This window comes from Cyprinus carpio, unplaced genomic scaffold (genome assembly GCF_018340385.1).
Source record: "Cyprinus carpio isolate SPL01 unplaced genomic scaffold, ASM1834038v1 S000006746, whole genome shotgun sequence".
Lineage (NCBI taxonomy): Eukaryota > Metazoa > Chordata > Actinopteri > Cypriniformes > Cyprinidae > Cyprinus > Cyprinus carpio.
Window position 1 is genome coordinate 3785831 of NW_024879345.1, and position 20844 is coordinate 3806674.

Below are 20844 nucleotides of genomic sequence, written 5' to 3' on the forward strand. Positions count from 1 at the left end.
AATTAATTTGGAATACACATCATCCTTTTAAACTGAGAAAATTAGTACAGAGGCAATTCAGCATCAAGGAAAATTGGCATACAACTGTAAGTGCAATACATGAAATGTTTCCACAAATTTACACATCATTTGTTTAAAATAAGCATTAACACAGTACAATTTGTATATGCAAATTTTTAGCTTGAATTAGCGTATATGTAGCTTTTATTTTCCATGTAAAATTACACATTACCAGTACTTCAAATGATAAAAAGTGACCTGAAAAAAAAAAAAAAGTTTACATGATAAAAAGCGTTAACACCCACTTAGGGTTACGGTGCAGAATTTACTCATCTGTTATTCTGGGAAGACAATAAAGTGGTTGAGGATTAGATTGCTCAGATTGTTCAGTAGTGGTTGTATCAGCAGAACAGGAAGGTGCTGTCCTTCAATTTGTTAAAGTCCTTTATAAATAAATAGAAAACTGAAATGCGTCCTACATATACATTGATACTTCTGTAGTTTGAGTGTAACATTATTTTGTTCATGAGTTGACAAAGGTTTTGACCAATGGATCTGAGGATCCTGCTTACAGTTTTTTAAAATTGCTTGGACAATGAAAGTGTTATTTGAGGCCCACTCATATAAGCACATTACGTGCTTTAAACTCAGTTTGCTATTGTAAAAAAAAAACGTTTTGCAAAACTCTAAACAGTTCTTTATATTACACACATCATTTAAAACTAGCAGGTCTTTTGTTCCATTTGGGAGACATGCCACACTGCCACATGACCCACAGCCAATGATAATGTGTGAAAAACACTTATACATCATTTGTTCACTTAGAAGTCAAAACTTGAATTGAACCCACGGCCTTGGTCGCTGCTAAGGCAATGCTCTACCACTGAGCCACACGAACACTATTCAGTTGCATAACTGTTTAATTACATAACTGTGTAAATTCATCAGTTGTACATATTGTATAGTGTAGGCTTACTAGGCTATATTTGCGTATGTGCGAGTGATATGATAAACTCCTGTGCACTCCACTGCACTGTTACTACTCAAAAATACAAGAGTTAAAATAGTTTTGAAAGAAGTGTTCGATTTTGCAAGATACGTGTGACGTGTTGCATGTTGTGTGTGTGTTTTGTGGTTTGGTGGGCAGAGTTTTGAGAAATGTAGTCATTTCAGAAACTGAGTAAACATTTTTTTAAAAACTGTAAATGGACAGGGGCGGGACGTATTTACGGCGAGCCAACCGGCAGACCGCATAAGAATAATAAACGTTAGGGACGTTATAAAACAATATTTGAATGTCAATGGACGGATCTTTTGCAGAATCACGGTAACCATGGTAAAATCTTGGTTTATCATTAGCAGTTCCATTTTGATATTACAAGAATCCTACTGAGAATTACGTCAAATTTGCTTCTTGACAGTTATGCTAATATTAACTGTTTTGTAGAGAAACGCTTTTGGGTGGTTAAAGTCATTTATTGACAGTCTCACTGTATCAGTACTGTAAAGCACGCGCACTTCCATCGGCTCGTTCTCTCGGGCGCGTTCCCGTGCACAGAATTCCTGGCTCAGGGCTCGAGAAGCCCGGGAACGGCGCTGTGGTGGATGCATTACAACAGCATTCCAAACTCCTGTGCCTTTCTGTTTATAACGACGAAGCCACGTACGTATTTCAGTGTTTTATATTATGGTGGTATTTCGGTGACGATATTGGTTTTAATTTAACTGGAAACTTTTTTTAGGTAATAATTTCGTTGAACTCATACTGTATATTTTCGTAGTCTCTTTTGTGACAAAGTGAAACACTTGAATTCTTTCATTTGTTTTTCCATGTTTAAGAACAGAAGTGTGTAACGTTACATCAAACACGTCTACAAACGTGGAGCGCGGTAAATGGTTGAGTCGTTCATGACCGTGACACCTTGGTGCTGGTCAGCTGTGTTTTTTGTAAAACAGTTCTTATCCTTGTTCTGCTAAAGAATATTTTCATGTTCTTTCTTTAAAGGTTACACTTATATGAATAAGTGAATTTGAATCCCAGTGTCACCGCCTGGACGTAGGAGTAATTTGCGTTGATTCAAAACGGATTTAGTTTATGACAGATGAATCTGGGAGACGCTAAAATCAGACCTCCTGTATGGTGAGTGTATAGAGCTCTTACTAAATGTTCACGTTTTCATGGATTTGATTGTTGTAACAATCTACATTGTCTATATCAATATCAGTGACAATGGCTATTTATCTATCTATCTATCTATCTATCTATCTATAGACAGACAGATGATGGTGCATTCTAGTGGGCCCATTTGAACTTTATTTATTTCATTTCAAACTATTTTGATCACCTTAGATGTTTTAGCCACACACCAAATAGCTTGTTAAACTCTTTTAAGTTAGTGTGAAGGTAATTGGAATATCAGGACATTCTGGAGTGGAACAAGAAGATCTGAATAATACAGAATTGACCTATCGATAACCCCCACCCCCCTTAATTACTGTTGCTAACTCGGACAAACAAACGGAGTTGCTAACTGACAGCTGTCAGTGTGAAAACCTTGTCCCAAGAGTTTTTTGATACATTTTGAAAACAGAAGGACCGCCATTCAAGTGGGACGTAAATATGCCATGGAGGGATATATAAAAGATTTAAAAATAAATATGGTGGGTAACAAGATTAATTTGGAGGCGAGGGTTTACAGATCACAATGCATGCGGGAGAAGCCTCATTATGGTCGTCACGATCACAGATGACAACATCTAGGATTCATGTACCGCAGAGTAAGAATTTATATTTAACCAGTTTAATATAGAGAGGCACTGAAATGTAGACCTTTGTAGAACAGTTAGCTATTTAGGTTTGTATGTTAGCATGGACTCACTAACTTTAATGTTAGGTAATTTTAGCCAGAGATACCTTGCTGAAGCACAAGATGACATTAACAAGATGGGTGGAAAATCCTCCTATTACCCATGGTACAAAAATGGTCTACTACATGTGACAAATAACAAATAATGTGTCATTTTTAACAATATTTTAATTTATTTAAATTAATTTTAATTACATAGGCTACATTTAATTACATACTAATATTATGCATTATAATATAGATTGTAAATTATGCAAAATTACAGCATTTAAATGGTAGAGTTCTCCTTACTTTGTCATAAGTGTCTATCTCAGTGAATGAGACACAGATTTTACAAGTAAAATCTATATATTGAATAATACATGTCAAATAATGCTGTGGGTAAGCATTCCAGCCAGAAATAGTTTACTGTGAATGAAATGGAAATTAAATGAAATACAATTAATTGTGTAACCAAAATATCAATAATGCCCAGAATAATAAAAAAAAAAAAAAAAAAAAAAACCTGTGACTTTTAATTATAAACAAGCCCAAAAAACACAGGGACTCTTATTTTGAAATGTCTATACTATTGCAGGCTGATCATTTGGGTCACACACACTGTACGCCTACCCTCGCGTATGAATTACAACCATAATTTTAGAGCAAGCTAAACATGCGCAGCACGCACACGTTTGCACTGGTGCAGAAGACACTTCCAGCCTAACACATTTCACACAATCTGCGAGTTTCACTTTTGCTGTAATCGTGTATGCTTGACATTTAATATAAATGTTGTTTATATTGAATGCCCCTATAAATTTTGTTTGTTTTATATTTACAATTTAGTTTTAATCCAAATGCATGCGCTAATGGAGCGAACAGCAATCAAGATCATGCAACAGAAATGCGTGCTCCCTGACTCTCTCTCGCTCTCGTTCTGTCTCTCTCTCTGTCTCTCTCTCTCTCGCACTCGCTCTCCTTACTGTCAAATAACTTTAGTAACCTGTACACTGTTTTGCTTGCTTGCTTTTGACATATCCGACCGAACTACAAACTTTCCAGTGATGTCTGTGTGAGATACTCACTCGACAAGCTCGCGCATCTGCGCAGCTGCTCGTTCAATCCACTCAGCATGCTCTGCTTATCAGCTCGTGCACATCCGCTATACAGGCATGAATATTGAATGTTTAACATTATATTAACTGCATAGACATTATCTTGGGAATTCTATCTCACCAGAGTCGCCAGCTGTTTTTATATGCAATAATATTCAGACATTTGTCTATGATGCATTTTTGCTATTCACAATTCAGAGATCACACTCATGCAGAGGAGCTACAGCACATGCAACATGAAAGCCCTGTTTAATTATGATAGAGGGGAGAACTCAGAGATGGCTGAGGCTGAGCAGATTACCAAAACTGAGGAGCAGAAGAAGAGAACCACCACTGTGAATCAGGCAGAACTGTAACAGAGATCAAAGAGAGGTTAACAAGGGGGAGCTGTGGCCTAATGGTTAGAGAGTTGGACTTGTAACCTGAAGGTTGCAGGTTAGAGTCTCGGTGCTGGCAGGTGTTGTAGCTGGGTGGGGAGTTAATGAACAGCGCTCTCTCCCACCCTCAATACCCATGGCTGAAGTGCCCTTGAGCAAGGCACTGAACCCCCAGTTGCTCCCTGGGTGCTGGATATAGCTGCCCACTGCTCCCGGTCCGTGTTCACGGTGTGTTCACTTCTCACTGCTGTGTGTGTGCACTTGGATGGGTTAAATTGGGTTACCATACTTGGCAAATGTCACGACTTTCACTTTCACAACAGCATCTGTGGCCGTAAAAGGACAGGCCGACAGTTCAGAGACGGTATCTTTGGCCATAACAGGACAGTCCAGAGACGGCATCTTTAGCCATAACAGGGCAAGCAGAAAGTTCAGGAACTTTGGCCATGACAGGACAGGCGAAGAGCTCAGGGATGGCATCCATGGCCGACCGAGAGTTCAGAAGTGGACGCCACTGTCTTGAGAGGAGCTGAAGCTGATGTTGCCGCCTTGAGAGGTTCTGCAGCAGAGGACACCTCGGGAGGAGATGGAGCTGGCTCTGGACTCTGGAGTGTACTCATAGACCAGAGAAAGCTCTAGTTTTCAGTGGACTCAGGAGCAGCTTCTTGACAACCAGTGCTGGGGCCCTTGAGATACCAGCTGCTCTGGACGAAATCAACGGTGGATCCGCCAAACTAGAGATCAGCCCCAAGTGTATTTGGAATGTCTGAGTGTCTTCAATAGCTACGTTAACGATGACCGGGAGCACAGGAGTGACATCAATGATGGCAGGAGGTTCTGATGTGGTGACCATACCTTTGGAGGCTTTGGCGTGGTGGCCATCTTGTGAAGAGACTCTTGGCTGGCATCCATCTTGTGGAGGGTCTCTGGAACAGCCTCCTCTGGAGTGGGCTCTGGGACAACAAGAGTGGACTTAGCTTCCCTCCTGACAAAATACACAATACTTCAGCAAACAAAGGCTCAGAGAACATGGGAGAGCTAACTAGGCAAAATCACACACAGCTGAAAGCAAAAAGTGATGGGAACTGAAGTCCAACAATCAGATAATGATCAGGGAAGAGTGCCCTCTGGTGGCTGGCATGGGCACACCAGCAGATTGATTAGTCACAGCATGACCTTGTAGCTGATTCAAAAGAACATTAATTTAAACCTGCTGTGCTGCAGGAAGGTGGAGTAGATTGAATTTTTTTTTTTTTTACATTTTAGATGTATTATTATTTGTGATGTGATGAATTTAAGTTTTTAAAAATACGCTGCAGAGTGTGACATCATATTACGACCATTGCAGCATATGAAGAAATTTCGCACGCTCAAAGTCTAGTGTGACCGCAGCTTTCTAATTAAAGTAATTAGCTAAATGTTATCTCTTGGAGGCTGAATAAGACACCAAAGGTGTCAAACATCTACTCTTGTGTAACTCATGAACAGGTCTACATGGAATCTGCGCAGGTTGATCTAGGCTGAATACGTGGCTTCTAAATGGTGGTTCTATGTCGTACAGTGAGAGAGGTTCAAAGACGTGTGTCGTCAAGGTCTTGCGACCAAAGATAGCCTACGGTAATTTTCTGACATTGTCAGAAATTCAGCATGATCATCGCACAGTGTATTTGCTGCTACGACCCACATTTACTAACCAGCCAATAAAAATGCGACATGAAATCAACATGACACGGCACTAAAACATAAAACAGCTTACATCAAGCTTTTATTCCTTCCTCTTTTGCCGCTTCCACTTTTTTCAGCACACATAAATCTACAACTTTCAAAGGGATGCTCTTTTTGTTTACCACTAGCGCATATTGATGACGTTTTATTCTTCTATAGTATCGTGCATCGTAGTCTACGAGTCAATAGGTGTCATCATTGTCATCACAGTCTGCATGCATGTCGTACCCAAGTTTATCAGATCCATGTCGAAAAGTGTGAATTGCAATGATCTTTTAGGATTGCTAAAATCGTGCAGTGTGTAGAAGGCTTTACTGTCACGTTTTCAGTTAGTTTCCCTGCTCCCGAGCTCTGGAGAAATATGTGGAATAGTTTCTTGAGTTTTCACATCTGGTGAGTTGGAGCAATACTACTGCTTTCAGTTGGGACTGGATGATGACTATTTCAGTTTCTGTCTTCTGGTTGTCATTTAGCTTTAGCCAGTTTTATTAATTGTATCCTTTGGCTAAATCGGTTCGAAGTTATAGAGGACATTAACAACCCTTAACAAGTCCCATTCCGAAAGCATTTGGACACTCCAGCTCACCCTAAGCCTGCAACCAAACCCTCCACACATCACACCACTGGGGCCATCTCATCCTGTCCACCCGTCTTTCCCCATGCCCGAAAGAGGATATCTAATAGCGCTTATCTGATAGCTAAAATGGTGGACCCAGCCTTTACCTCAGTCCAGGTAGTGCTGAAGACAAATTCCTCTCTGATTCCCAGTTCTAGAGTCCATTCTTGAATCTGACCTCGAGTGTCAGCCCAGTTTCGAGTCTGCTCCAGAGACTATACCAGAGAATGTAAAAACCTCAGCCAAGAGGAGGAGGCCAAGGAAAAAGAAAATATTATTTTCAGCTTCAGCCCCTGAGCACAGTCTGGTCTCCATAATGTCTCTGGCAATAATTTGTGTTTATAAATTTGTGGACATGCTCGGCCCTGGCAGCTTTTAGAGACTGTCTATAGCTGTCTCTACCCGTGACACACACTCACACACACACTATCTCACACACACACACACACAACGCGCAAAACTCCACATTTGAACAGTCAATAGCAAATACTTAAACTAATAACAAAACATACTTACAGTAGCTGATTCAGGACCACCAGATTGTCATAGAAAAGTCAGAATTACTTCCTCTCCTAGGTGCACGAAACAGTCGTCCATAAAATGCATTGCTGTTTTGTTGTAAGTGATCTTAAAGATTCCTAAATGCATCTACTTTCAGAAGGCCAAATAAAGTGCTTTTGCTTTCGCCTAGAAACACAGCATCTCCCTGACATGGCTGCTTCAACAATAACTACGGCTACTTAAACCACACCTTCTTTCTTTGCGTGAACATTTGGGCGGCATTAAGCAAATATTTCCACATAGTGACGTAGACATGTGGGGGCGTGTTTGAATGAGCCATTTTAGGGGGGTGTGGCAGAGTCTTAACTTTGATAAAGAATATCTCTTTGGATTTGAGACTTTAGTCTTTGCAATTTTACAAATCTTCTTCATGCACCAAGAGCTTGTAACACTCCAAAGAGAAAGGGAAATCATGTTATAGAAATGTTAAATGCAGCTGCACTTGTTCTAATTTTTGCCACTTTAAAGACAGAATAGCACCATCTTTTATCTCAACCTGTTTATTTCCATCACCTTTTTCTTCTCTCTGGAGAAAGTGAGTAATTGTCCCCAGAATCCCAGTGTGTGTTTGTACCAGAGGACCTGAGTTTTCTGTCTCCCTGGAGAATGGACTCTGTTTGCTCCAGCAGCTATGGAACTTAAAGACTGCCTGCTCTTTCTTTCCGTCTGTGGGTGTTTGGATCGAGAAAGAATGGCATTGTCGAGTAGATTGAGTGGATAAAACTGTTACCTTAGCAGATTTCTTTGGTGGAATAGCCGGATATTTTCATGAAATAGCTTTTTAAATATTTTCGTAATTTTGGTACTGTTGTTTCAGAGACTGTGAGAGATATGGCAAGGAGAAAAGGGAGGGACAAACTCAAACTCATGTTGCTTGAATAAGCAGTGTGGGTGTGCAGCACTAACTGGCTAAGTTGACTAGGTAAAAGGGGTAGTGAAATAAAAAATAAAAAATTCCCAAAAGCAACGTTTGATCACTATTGCACAAGCTCTGTCATAGTTCAAAGATTCAGTGTTTTCTGAAACCAAAGTTCATTCGAACATTCGCAAATAGCATCGCAAAACACAGTGCAGAAGTGTAATGGATAGGGATGTAAAGATTCACTCAACTCACGATGTGATACAATTCACAATACTGATTTCAAGATACAATTTTCTCACAGTTTTTTTTTCAACAAAAAAGAGATTTAAGACAAAAATGAAAAGGTGTCCTTTTATTATTGCTTGGACAAAATACTGCACATTTCTTTAAGAAACTGAAATATATCAAATAAAACTGAAGCAAAAACAAAATAGTCTGACTTTAGTTTTGTGAAACTATACTTAATAAAACATACCCAAATGAAATAGAAATGAGATGCAAATTCACTCTCTGACAGCAGGTGGCGCTTATGGAACAGCAGCTATACAGCATTTTCAGTGCTGCGGTTATAAACACTACTTAAATTACGCATTATAAGGAGGTAAGATGAAAAGAAAATACCATTTACAATTTTCTGAAGACAGTCAGTTCCCCTCAGAGATACATTCATATAAACTCCTTCCCCCAATTGTATCGTGATTTATTCAACATCTCACCTGATTTGAATTATCACATATTTGTATCGGTTTTCAGCCGGCTTGGGGTGCATCGTTACATCCCTAGAAATTGAAGCTTGTCATCAGAAGAGACAGGGAGGTTTATGAGTGCGCAGTGAGAGTGACATATGAGCAGCGAATTAGCTGTTCACAATAAGACCTATAACATGCATTTAGAAAATAGATGGAGTGAATTTCCATTTCATGCCGACCCAAATGTTTATGTGGTGGCACATACACTCACAACAGGACAGCTTTTACAAGTGTCCGTGTCATCAGTATGGTAGCATTTCTGTAAGCTGTTTATAGCTCCTTAAAAGACAGGGAAGCTTCACCCTCAGCAGTAAAAGTGTGGGTCTTTCTGCTAGTGAAATGGCCCTGTAACCAGAGATCAAAGGCAGATGCAGTGCCAGCAGTCTTCATGCTTAGCAACGGCAAACAATTGCTGATAAGGAGTTGAATGTCCCTCCAGATTCACCAATCATATGGGTCATTCACTCTTTGCGTGAAGCTTCAATGATTAAATTTGCAGCTGCTTACTCTCTTGGGCTCTTACTCTCTTTTCATGGGAATAAAAAATATAGGGATGTGCTGATCCGATATTCAAATCGGGTATCGGCTCCGATACTGCCATTTTTATCTTATCGGGAATCGGTCAGAGAGGGCCGATCCAAATCCGATATTTTTATTTATTTAATTAATTAATTTTTTTTTGATTGTGCGAATTATTCTGTGTTACTTCTGAAGCCAAAGAAAAGCTTAATGTTACATATGAATATTTAAGTCCTTACATTAAAGTTAACACAAACTCTTTTCTCTGCAGTGTCTGTCAGTCATTCGTTCAGCCTTTAAACCCTGGTCGCGTTCGGTTATGACAGTCAGTTCAGTAAAGCTCTCTCCAAGATCGTTCTGTGTTCCCATTATTATACTTGATTTGTAAATACATGTCCATGAATTTGCAAAAAGGACTTTAACTTATTGCCGGAGTTTAATGTTGTTTTGCTACTTGCTACCGGGTGTCTGTGAGAACAGAAAAGACAATAAATTGTTTTTAACGTGCACAGTAACTGAAATTTAAAAAATTTAAAAGAAAGGCTCAATAACTGCTGCACATATACTTTTTAACACGAAGCGCTTACAATGTGCGCATACGGTGTGCAGAATGACACTTGAATATGGAGTTCCGTCGAGCTCGTTGTAACATGCACTCGTCTCACTGAACGTCACGTCTGTGTCTGTCGAACGTTACGTCTGCATCTGTTGAACGTCACGTCTGCATCTGCCACATTACAGTTCGACTGTCTGCATCTCGTCTGGGTTCTTCCGTTTTTTTTTTTTTTTTTCATCAATAGCCCACATTTATCTAGGGTAAAAAAAAATAATTAGTATGGTGAAATGCATGAAGTGTTTTTCTTTTTTTTTCTTATCCATAGATTTTATTTTAGGCAAGTCATGTTGATTTGAGAAGAAGGCTAAATTGATCAAACATATGCTCATTGCGCTTCCTGCTGGCCTCTTGGTTGTTCCTTAGAAAAAAAAAATAAAAAATAGATATGACCACTTTGCCATTAAAAACAAAACTGAAATATTGTAATGGCTGCATCATCAGCTGTATATGGGAAAGAGAGAGAAAAAGACAGGGGATCCAGTCAGACTCGGGACTAGAATTCTGATAAGCTGTGCAGGGCTCTATTCGTTCCCTTGTATATATATTTAACATCAGCTAAATAAACAAGAAGTTAACATTAACAGACTTCTGTTTAAGACACACCATATTGCCTATTTTTGTATAATAATACAAATAAAAATATATTTTTTCAATACAATAAAAAATAGCTCATTCCAAACAGAGCCACTGTGCTGTTTTGCGTCTCTGAACAACATGACAGTGTTTCGTTCCTGATTTACAGTTTTTCTCAGTCGCTTTGGTGCATTTCTCACATCACTATTTACATTTGCACAACAGTTAATGCAGTTCTCAAAACAATTAGTACAAACTGCAAAACCTAGTTGATGGATAGGTTATTCCTCGAAAGCAAATATTCATGTCAATGAAAGTGTCAGTGTCATCATGATGAAAAGTCCTGACACCATTGTTTATGAACAAGATACTCAAATGGCTTTGTCATGTTTTCATAATGACAGTTTACTTTGTCAATGTTTTCCAATGCAAAAAAGTCAGATCTTGGTGACACTACCTGAAAATGCTCAAGACAGTACTATATACTATTTGCACAGCCATTTGAAAAATAGAGTAAAGTTACACATTACTGTATTGAGTGTGGTAACTGAGTACAAGACACTTACTGTAATATGTATGTTTCACATTTTTAGTGAATATGCTCTTTGCAATTCTAATTTGTTCACAGCATTGTGCAAAAGAAAAAATACACCCTTATTTACAACAAACATAAACTCCCTTTGGGTAGAGCTGTGCAACTGTAAACAATATTGCAGTACATATTGGAACTGAACATACATAGTACTGTAATCATTCATGCACATCCAGACGTTCCTCTCTGTCTGGCCACATAATTTCATCTACATCACAGCGAATATCATCTCTTGAAATGCAGCGAGGAAAGTATCTCCTCGAGTGGGGAATCTAGGACTCTGCTGTGATGTCACTCAATGCTGCATCCATGGCCGCTAGCAGGGCCATTTGGGTATGTGGATGCCGGTCATATACCTTCCACCTCCAGGAAGAGAAAAACTCCTCTATTAGATTTAGGAATGGTGAGTAGGGAGGGGGATATGCCACCAGCATCCTATCATGTGCTGCAAACCACTGTCTGACGACATCTGAGTGGTGAATACGCACATTATCCAAAACAACAACATGCTTGGCTCAGATGGTCTCCAGTTAGACCTCTCTTATTCTCAGGGATTATGTCCCTGTAAAGAGTGTCTAAAAAATGTGTCAAATTTGCTTGACAGATTTTGACATCTAGTTCAACATTTTTGTATGTAATGACTCAAGCAATGAAATTAGGACTATTAGTTTTAGATGGAATGACTATTCAGCATTCACAAGTAGTTAATTTTGACTGACATGACATAAGCAAAATTTAATGTTATACAACAGCAGAGAGTTGTATGAAAGCAATTGATGCATGTCCAAAAGCATTTGCAATTTGTTCGAAGGAATGAGAAACATGTTGTGCTACTATGTTGTGCACAAATGACTAAATGTTGTGGCGGTTGAACTAACTGTTGTGCAAATGTAAATAGTGATGTGAGAAATGCACCAAAGCGACTGAGAAAACTGTAATCAACGGTTTAAATGATCAATGACTCACTTATTAATAGTGACTTTCTGCCACCTACTGGCGTTTTTCATTTTACATTTAAAGTAGTTTAAAGTATTTAAAGTGTTTTCCTTTATAATTGTAAATATCAGTAGGCTATTCAACGTTTTAGGATTAAATTATCAAAACATTATTTCTGCATTTATAACTACAGGTTAAAGGATTCATGTCCTGCATTAAACAGTGTGTAAATACATCTAAATGCCTCTTCAGATGCAGCTTGTTTCCTCTGCATTGCAAAGATTTTGTTTATAATGATTTTTATTGGTTTGGTAACAGCCCCGAATGTCTTATTATTCTAATTCACTTTATTGATTGAATTTAAGAATTTGACGCAAATATAATGCACACTTCTAGAAACAATATAAAATGCCCACGAAGGGTAAAAATAAATAAAAATTTGTTGGAAAATATTAATTTCCATCACTGCTGTGAACTGACTACGCAGAATATAAAGAATATGAATAACTTTAGGAGTCAGCTTCTCCAACACACTCAGAAAAATATAGTCTGATTATGGTTATGTCTAAAAATCCCAGAAAATATCGAGATATAATTTTTGTCTCTATCGCACACCCTTATATAGCCTATTTAATTCTTCTTTGCTTGTTTGGTACACATAATTCACTGATCATAAAGCTTAAAATAAGGTTTTCTCAACGATAACAAAAAGTTTACATTAAAAAAGAAAGGAAAAATCAATTGAATAATAAAATAATATTAGAATCCTTATTTATATTTTAAATGAAAAATATAAGAAGAGAGGTGCTTGAAAAACTGAACATTAATCAGACATAATGCATTTTTCTATGTATTTTATAATTACAGCAACAGTCTCAAATCTAGCAGCCAACTGCAATCGATGGGTTGGCCATCAAGTGCTGTAGGCTACATTAAAAATGTAAAATAAAAACACAATAACCCCCAAATGTAATTTCTAAAAAGATTTCATTAAAATAAATGACAAAAGTAGGCCTATAAGCAACACAAACTTCGCTAAAGGATTGCTTTTGTTATTTATAGGCTTTATACTTTGTTATCTTTATACTTTTAAATTATTATATATTAATATATGTATATTTAATATGCCCACAATTAATGTATATTGAGTTGGCCGGCAAAAAGACGCACTAAAAACTGCAATCACAAAAAAAAAACAAAAAAAAAAAAAAAAAGTCAGACGCAGACGTCATGTTAGAAGTCAGACGGAGATGTCACGTCCATTGAGAGCAGTGAATGAAGTGCAGGTTAATTGTGCATTGGCTCACACACTATGGCGGGTACTCCGTGCCAAAATCAAACATCCGAACGACCGACCGACCGATCGAACGTCTATCCGAACGTCTTGAACTTTCAAACGGCTGACCCACGTGACGACCTGACGTGACGTCAGCGGCTTGATTTTTGCAGCTTTTTAACCATACAAGTATACAAGCTGATGTGTAAAGGCTATAAATGGACATGATAGGCACTAAATATGCCTACAGATGTTATACCTAAAATAATACTCAACCATTTCCTGCACTTCCCTGAATAAGCCTATTGTAGGCTAAGTGATGAACTGACCAAATTACCACCTGTAGGCTATATCATGACTTTCTGTGTACTTCATGACTCTAATGTTTCAAACACCAGACTCACCTATTGTAACTGTATAGGCTACACTGGTAGGCTTTTAATTAATGTTGTTGTATTTTTCCTTTTTTATTTTTTTATTTGTCAAACTGATTTATTGTATATTGTCTGATATGTTGTTTTACAAGTAAGAGTTAAACGTTATAAGATAAAGGGTTTTTAATTTCAAAGTCTTCAATGCCATGGACCATGTTGTCATTAGTTGGCCATTGACTTTTCATGGTAATAACACCTTGAGAAAGACACATATTATCCAGTATAATCTATTGCCTAGGCTACTTTGTTCATTTTTACCATGATTTCATCTTCATTCTGAAATTTACTTTGCTGACTCCGCTGACTCTTGGGCTACAAGACAGTGAGTTCCTCTAACATAAGATGTTGATGTTTTTTTTTTTACTCTGATGAACTCTCATATATAAATTCTGTCATTTTCACTGTCTCTTGTGTTCTCATTTTGTAAACATATTATTAAATGAAGTGCTAAAGGGGCATAAAGGGGCGTTTTCTTATGTAGTAAATGCATCTTGATTTAAGAATGTTTAGATATTTTGAATGGATAAAAGGCTAAGTAAGAAAATCATTTTTTTTTTAAAGTAGGCCTACATTCATTTATTGCACATTTTTTTTTAATGTAACATCGGAGATGCAGAGCACATTAGTAAGGCAACTGTATCAGAGCAGGAAGGAAAGTGTGCAATTGCTCTCACGCTCTTTTGGAGAGAGTTTTTGTGTTGTTTCCTGAACACAAACCAGTGAGATCCATCAAAGAGGAGATTCACAGAGTGAAGGTCAGTGGTTGAGAAATCGGTTTAAATTAGGATAATCTGATAAATGATGTTCACTTGATAACATCTTGTTGTGACCTCTGAAAGTAATAATTATAATTTGCTTTATGATTTCCAGTGTGGTTGGATGCATCGATGACACACATAATCCCATCATCGCACCTTCCGAAAATGAACCAGATACTGGATGCCTGGATTAATGGGAGGATGCCAGATGGAAGGGTGGAGATATATAAGGACCGCAGCTGTTAAATGAACACAAATTATTCACAATGTATTTGGTCATTTTTATTTACTACAAATACAAAAGCAAAATTACAAAAGCCATTTTAATATTCTTCCAATATTGAGTGGTGGGACAGGTCCAACCTCTGTTAGAAGTCAAATGTTAATTTAACTAGTCTGAATAAAACATTTAACAGGTTGAAGAGAGCATTTAATTGTGTGAAAATAGATATAGGCTACTACATAGAAACAGCAAGGCACATTGAAATAGAAACTGAATTATATTTATTTAATATGTGAAATGTTTGTAAAGTCATGTAGTCTAGAGCCATGAACCTTTTATGCTTAACTGATTGAGTTATCTGATTTAATTTGATGAGTATAAGTCCACTAACTAAATAATAATAAAAAAAGAAATAATAATGATAATAATAATAAAGGAAAATTGTTAAAATTGAAAGTAGATTACATCTGGTCTAAGCTATTTTTTTTTTTAATTTGGCTTTGTTATTTATTTATTTATTTATTTTATTCATGTCGGTGAGGCCATCTAATTTGTAACTTTCTTAATATAAGAATGGGGTAGGAGTTTATAAGATTTTTTTTTCTTCATCCTACTCCTGTTCTTCTTGTCATGGAATGTATTTTTGTTGTGTTTGTTGGATTGTTGTTGTGGCATTTTTGTGTTGCATTACTATGAAAAGAGAATAAATAAATGAAATGAAAAATGAAATGAAATGAAATGAAATGTCAGTTTTCACCTGATAATATAACAGTGATTAAGAATAATACTTGTGTATTGACTCGGAAGTATGCAGACACATTTTTTGTCTGTGTTGACAGCTCCGTAAAAAAAAAAAAATTCACAATTTAATCTTCAAAGAATGTGGTGGTCTTAACTTTCTACTTGCTTGTGATTTTAAATGTACAAAACTCCTAAACAAAGTGGTCTAACTTTCACAAACAAGCTTTGAATGCATGGAAAATATTTTACAAACACAATTTCTCTCCATATTCTTGTATTGGAATAACCAATATATATTATTTTAAAACAAGACCATTTTTTGGAACGATTGACGATTTTTCAATCGTCAAAAAACGATTTTTGTTACAGATTTGATAAATCAATCAGCTGACTTATATAATTACAATGAATTTGTTAATTATCTTGGGAAAAATTTGTCTTCAAAAGATTTTCTTAAACTTATTCATTGTATCTCCCCGAAATTACTTTTATCTTATAAAAAAACGAAAAGATGTATAACCCTATAATTGGTTCTCTTCCCAATCTGAATATTGAGGGCCTTTCCATTAAGGATAAAAAAAAGAAATAATATATTTATCAGAAGAATTTTAACTAATGAAAAAAGTTCTTCACCCAAGGCAATGGGGAAATGGAAACATTATTACCACTTTAGTGTCTTTAAGAATTTGTGGTCCGATATATATGTAATTCCTAATAAAGTCAAAGAAACTCACTTTAAAATAATAAACAGATACTATCCATGTAATGACTTTATTAGTAGCCTAAGTTTAAAGAAGGGTTCTCGCCATTATGCGGTTTCTGTGAAGAAGAAAATGAAACAATTGTACACTTTATTTTTCAGTTGCAAGTATACTAAATTATTTTGGTCCCAAGTTCTTGGTTTCTTTTTGAGTTATTTTATAAGTTTGTAACAATAACTGATGCAATGGTCTTGTTTATGGATTGTGATTCTGGCTTATTGGAAATGGATAATATAAATTACATTTCTTAAACTATTTGGAAAATACCATATGCATAAACCAAAGTGTATATCGACTGTACCAAATGCTATTTCCCACTGATCTGAAGATTTTTATGACATAACTTCAATACCGGAACAATCGAAAAGCTCTAAAGACATGTACAATGCTGAAAAGGATACTGAATGTAATAGAAACATGATTGATTTGTGATATAGAATGTAGAAGTGTGTTATTTTTGTTTGTGTTGGATTCAAATGTCTCTGTATTCCCCTTTGTTTTGTTATTTTGTAAAAAAAAAAAAAAAAAAAAAAAAAAAAACTCTGGCCGCCTATATCGGATAACCCGATGTGATTGGTGCAGCTCAGATAGAGGGGCATATTTAATGAGCATTATACCAGAGCCCGTCTGATTATACCATAGGGATTGTACCAGGATTGTACACGACTGTCTCAGTCTTATATATTGTATTACCGATATACACTGAATAAAAATAAATAATGGCATATGAGGTATGAACACTTCTTTTTTTTAATTTGTTCTATATTTCATATATTTATATAATATATATTCGACAGTAAAATACATAATAAAAAAATAAATAAAACATTTTTTTCCCGAGGGTACGCACAGAGTTTTTTTTTTTTTGTTTGTTTGTTTTTTTATCCTATTTAAAAAAAAAAAATATTATCCATTCAGCAAATGCTTTAAAAACAGCTTTAAAAACACTTTATTGCATTCCAGATGCTTTTAAAGTACTTTTCACTATAAATTTTATGGGCAGCTTGAATTTTAAATATTGTCATGAATTATTTGTATTCCCATTTGTAAAATAGCCAACAAATTAATTGTTGCGGGCTAACCCGATCTCATGATGAAATATAGTACGGTATTTCTGCTTCTATTTGGCGTAATATGTATATGAAGAAACTTACTTTTGGCATGCAAAAGACTGATAAATTCATAATTAATGGCATGGCTGGTTCAGTCGACACAAATGCGGGACAGACGGGCCTATAATAACTGCTGAAATGTTTGCGGGGCAAATCTCAGGTCAGTCTGAGCGCTCATGGTATGCACAGTCATCTTTAAGTTTCTAAAGAGTAATGGACGATGCGATCGCACATTTCACAAGATCCACTTCAGCTGTCACTAGCCAAGGGTGAATAAGCCTTGTGTATGTGCTTTAACTAAATACTGAATCACGCGCCACACTCAAGGCCATCGCTTCAAATCGCCTGTCCAATTCAGCCAGAAATGACTCAGTCCACCACATTTTTATTAGCGAGTTTATAAAGAAAACAACGAATATTTGTTAACTTGTATTGTGTTATTCTATGGTATTACTCAATACAATTGTGTTTTTCTATGTTATTTACTCAATATGGTATTATCTTACTTCTAATATTATGCATAATTATGTAAGAAAGCAATATACTGATTAATATGCTGAGTTATTCCCAAATACTGGATGTCATAAAGAGGGTCGGATGTATAAAGGCCCTCCCATTGGGCAGTACTAGTAGTGTTGAACAGGATTGGACACATAGAAGACCTCCCACTGGGAGGTCCTGGTAATATTCCACTAAGTTGTATCTGTGAACTAAACTAACCTCTAAAATGCACCTGTGAACTAGAATAACCCAGTGAACTTTGGGTGATTTCCAAATGCTGACATCAGTAGTAAACAGACTTGGGGGGATGTCTCACGTGACCATAGCCAACCAATAGGGAGAGATTGTTGATTTGGCCGAATTCCACCATTAAGAAAAATATAGTGATAAGGGGTGGCAAACCGGGCAGGCAGTGCCAATTAAAAACCGGAACTACCTAATAAGGTATAGAGATAAAGTGATAAGGGGTGGTGAATGGGGAGGGAGGTGATTGTTATGAGGTGCCCGTCATCTCGGCTTTGTTGCTTTGAGTAATAAAGTCTATATTCCGACATGTGGAACTCCGTCTCCCGAGTCCTTATTAATCTGACTGAAGAAATTCATTATCAGCCCCGAGACACGACATAATTGGCGTCACGAACAGGATTGGATTGAAGTCCGGTGTCCATGAGAGCCGTTGCGGGCAGAAGGCCTGACTACCACGCAAACTACTTGAAAATTAAAGGCGCCTAAAAAGGTAAGCAATTTTTGCTTAAATTGGACACAGGAATGTTTGCGTGGTTGGTTAAGGTCATGCCTGTGGGGGTAATCTAAGACAGGGCTTCACCAATAAACGAAACTAAAGTATTGAATTTGAACTAAATTTAATGAAAAGTAAAAATAAGTATAAATCAAGGAGTTCCAGATGTCGGAAGCTGCGCATGCGAAAAGTAGATAGATAGAAAAAGTGGGGGCGCCAAGTAAATCAGGGAGCCGGCCGTAGTAGGTGGGGCGTGGCCCTGGTGGGTCCCCGCGAAAAGAAGATAGAGAGATTGATATGCATAAGAAGTATGTAACTGCCTAAGAGGGGCAAGAAATCCCGTAACAGGGACTTCCTAAGTGGGGGCGCCAAGGAAATCAGGGAGCCGCCCAAGTAGGTGGGGCGTGGCCCTGGTGGGTTCCTGCGAAGGAAGGGCTGCTTGTTGTACGGGTGTCTGCAGACTGGAAAGAGTTAAACTGTTAGTCTCTGTCTGTCCATTGTATGTTGAGAGAGAGATTTGTGTGTGCGCGCTGCATGCTAGATGCATTACTGTAAGTGCTGATTGCTTGGCTGATATACTAACCACATTAACTATACTGGGCTTTGCATGAAGCTACATGTGCTGATTTTATATGTTTTATGTGACTGTTTGTTTGCATTGATATGAAAAACTAGCGTGAACAATTGTAAAATAGTAATAATAATAGTAATAAAGGAGGAGGCAATAAGATAGTGATTGGAAAGTAAAGAGTGTATAAAGAGTTGAAAGAACAAAGAATATTTCAAAGAACTGGCTTTGTCGGGTGTTTGGAGGTCATCCAAGTTACCGACGTTGTGATCTAAACAATTATCGATCAAGAAAAAGTAACAAGTGACTGTTTTTTCGTTCATAGAGTGAGAGAGAAAGGGAGAGAGAAACCAAGGCTGGTTGGTGTTTCCCTCATCTGATCTGTGTGTGCATGATGGAGGGAGTGGAAGCACTGAGTGGGAGTGAAGGAACAGCTGTGTGTGTGTGTGTGTGTGTGTGTGTGTGTGTGTGTGTGTGTGTGTGTGTGTGTGTGTGTGTGTGTGTCCAAGCGAGAAACCTCTGTGTGAGTGAAAGAGTCAAAGTATCACTGTGAGTGTCAGCAAAGAGTAAAAGCAAAAGGAAAAGGGCAGGGAGGATGAGAACAGAGCAGCTGTGAGTGTGTGTTGGAGAGAAAGAGAGAGTGAGAGCGAGAGAGAGAGAGAGCATGTATGTGTGCCTGGATGCATGTATGTGTGCACACATGTGAGAGTGAGAACCTGTATGTTGGTCTGACTTTGTGCGTGTGTGTGACAGAGAACAAAGAGAAAGTGTTATGTTTGTGTGTGTTTATGGATGTATGAAAGAATGTGTGTACGTGTGTGTGCATTTGTGAGAGATAGTAAGAGAGAGAGTTTAGTATTAAGAAATTACACATTAGATACCAAACAGATTTAAAACGTGAAAATCCTCAAAATAATATATCTAAAAAATATCTCAATAATACTGCTGCTGAGGTCAATATGACCCCAAACATTATGCGTGTAGTCATGTCATAACGGACATCAGAAACATTATTATTAAGTAAAAAACTAATTCTAAAAACTAATTTCTAAAAAGATCTTTTGTAATTACGAAATTCGTGAAATATCAGGATAGTAATAATAATAAAAAATAAAAATAATGATATATATTTCACCATGTAAAGTGGGTCTGGGGTCTTTTTTATACTGTAAGCATAACATAAGGGTTAGTGTAAATGAGACAGGGAGTGCTCTGGCATTGCATATAACCACCAGAATACTGAGACAACTGATGATGATGATGAATATGTTCATGAAGTAGATTATTATACATGGATATATGTTGGTAGAAATCATCCAGCATTAAAAAATAGAAGAGAAGATGTTGAGATCATTGCTTAATTGATTTAAATAATAAAAAAGGGAAAAATGGGTGATAAAGTTGTTGTAAATAAGAAAAAGAAAAGAAGGGGATAAAGGGGTAGACAAATTCTATCTATACAAGAAAAAAGATTGCTAATTGACTTTTATGGAACCATTAAACTTAAAATATTGTACGAAAGATGTATTGAACATTGGAATATTCAGGATAGGAGGGTTTTGCATAGAGTTAACCCCATCTTTCGCTTACTCAATTTGAGCAGGAGGAGTGACGTCTACAGGTCGCAAATTGTAGAGTTTT

At 37.1% G+C, this 20844-nt stretch overlaps 1 long non-coding RNA gene across 1 annotated transcript; it reads left to right on the forward strand.

The window, feature by feature from the left end:
• The first annotated feature begins 1252 nt into the window (after positions 1-1252).
• LOC109090544 lies at positions 1253-15452 on the forward strand. The gene is made up of 3 exons (XR_006159801.1): positions 1253-1663; positions 2006-2140; positions 14671-15452. It is a non-coding gene; the product is annotated as an uncharacterized LOC109090544 (long non-coding RNA).
• Positions 15453-20844: the final 5392 nt, after the last annotated feature.